Raw genomic sequence first — 2,312 nt, 5'->3', positions numbered from 1 at the left:
TGATTAGAGGTTTGAAAGGCTTTCTTAGTTTTATCCATGGTTTAGATTGCTTGAAAACTTTTAAATGATCTTCAATCTTAAGGAAAATAGAATCAAACAGAAGGCACAGTGGAGTGGGATAATCATGAAGCAACAATGATTATTGCTGGTATAGCATAAAAGAGGTGACCTTTAGTGTCTTTTAGTGACCTTTAGTGCCACACCTTTCAGTGTCTCATAGTTTAGAAGATTAATTTAATGACCTATGAATAACCTCTGAATAGCACATATGCATGATGAGGAATGCTGTGAGACCATGGACTATTGAGTTATTCCTTCTACAGTATCAACTACATCTGCCGCACTTGTTAGATATCAGCACCAGTATAGCATTACCAGACACAGTGCATAAGCCTTGGAAGCTATAGTCTAATTGCAAATATTGTGGCATCACCTCTCCATAGGCAAAATTAGAATACATGTATTTCATTACTAGGTTTAAGATAGTATAGAAGAAATTAATAGCTTGGATGAAGCAATTATTCTGAAACTGTGTAATATCACGAACTGACATTTCCATTATGTGTAGCTGTTGTATACAAAAGAATAAACAGCCCTATTAGTGAAACTAATGTTATAATAGATGACCACTATAAATAGAATTGTAAGTGTAATAGTTTACTTAATATATAAAACAGTAAACTGTACTTGCAATATTCTGATTCGGACATAAAAATAATCCAAATGACAATATACTAGTAGTGTTAATTTTATACTTTACACATAAACTGCCTTCTCTTTTTTTATTGTTGTCTATCTAGAAATCCTAATTCGCTTAAGTCATGCTACAACAACCAAGTGGACCACTGGCCACTGTGTAACTGGTTTTTCTGTCAGATATGTTTTCATTGTTTTCTATTATTATATCTTAACCAGAAATTAGGTAATCAGAAATTGATATATTGGTGTTGTTACAACCAATAGTTCCATCATCCATTGATTGCTATCTAGTATAGCAGAGCAATGATTTTTTCTGATGCTAGAATTTGGTATATTAACTTCTTTGTAGTTGTAAATTAGTACCGTAACTATAAAGCATTTTTATTGATGTCACATGGTCACTAAAACTATCTTTAATGGAACAGTGTGCAATAGTGATGTTATTTAGTAGGTCAGATTCCTTGGCAGTTTTTAAGAAATAGCCCAACAGATGCCTTTTTGTTTTTTCCATCATTTTTATTAGTAGAACAGTTAATGGTAGCTCCTTGTTCTTCTATTGTGAGATTAGCATGACAGCCAAACACAAGAGTGGAAACAATGATCACTCATTTCCAAATTATACAAGCATGTACAAACATTTTCATTTATTGCCAAAGTAGCTGCCAATAGCTGTTAGATCTATTTGAGCACTAATGATTCCACATCATGGCAAGGTTTCATATATGACATATGTATTTGGCCCATATTTGCTCAAAATATTGTAAATTATAGCAAAATTTTAACGATAGATTTTTTTTTTGGTAATTAACTCAGCTCACGTGATAGACCACGTTGGCCTTTATTTTTGCTCGATTCACGGGTTGTATCCCTTCTTCTTCTCTGGTAAAAATCTTACCTAATCGGTGCTAATTGTTGCTCCTTTAGCACGTATGGACGAGCTAATGAGAGCATTTGATGACCAGCCGGTCCCCTCTCAACATCAGCCGTTGTCGCCTGCTGATTCTTTATCGGGGATTTCAGTCCTGTCACAAAGTGAGTTTGAGTCTCATTTGCAGACTATTGTTCATGCCTTGACCTTTATATTGGCTTCGCCAAGGGTCTGAAAGGGCATTCGCTCCTAATGGAGTGGGACCCGGGGTAACGGTACCGTATGATAACCACCCGGGGCCTTCGGCATTATGCCAATACAGCTTAACGTTGGTTCTTCCGTTGGCTCCGCCATGGAACCTTCTGTTAATCTTATTCTATGTTAGACAAGACCTATTTAATAGACTCCGTCTTTGAGGTCCTCTGTCTATATATACCCCACCTGGTGCTGGTGATAATGAAACCCTAGAAGGGTTAATAATAACAATAACATTCAGTGTCACATTCCTTGTGTTATTGTTGCACTGGTCCTTTTACAGGTACCTTTGATGGATTTGAAGGGGACTGTCCTAACCCTCGTAAAAGACCTCTTATTCAGCTCCTAGAATCCGACTCTGAGAATGAGGGGGAGCCTTCCTCAGATCAGGAACTCTCATGGTCACTATCCCAAGAAGAGATTCCTCTTCCACCAGATGATGTGGTTTCCTTCCTAAATACCACTTTCAATAAGTGCCTCCCTCGACCTA

This window comes from Amphimedon queenslandica, unplaced genomic scaffold (assembly GCF_000090795.2).
Source record: "Amphimedon queenslandica unplaced genomic scaffold, v1.1 AMPQUscaffold_12916, whole genome shotgun sequence".
Taxonomy (NCBI): domain Eukaryota; kingdom Metazoa; phylum Porifera; class Demospongiae; order Haplosclerida; family Niphatidae; genus Amphimedon; species Amphimedon queenslandica.
The sequence above is the reverse complement of the archived record's forward strand: the minus strand, read 5'-3'. Positions refer to the sequence as shown.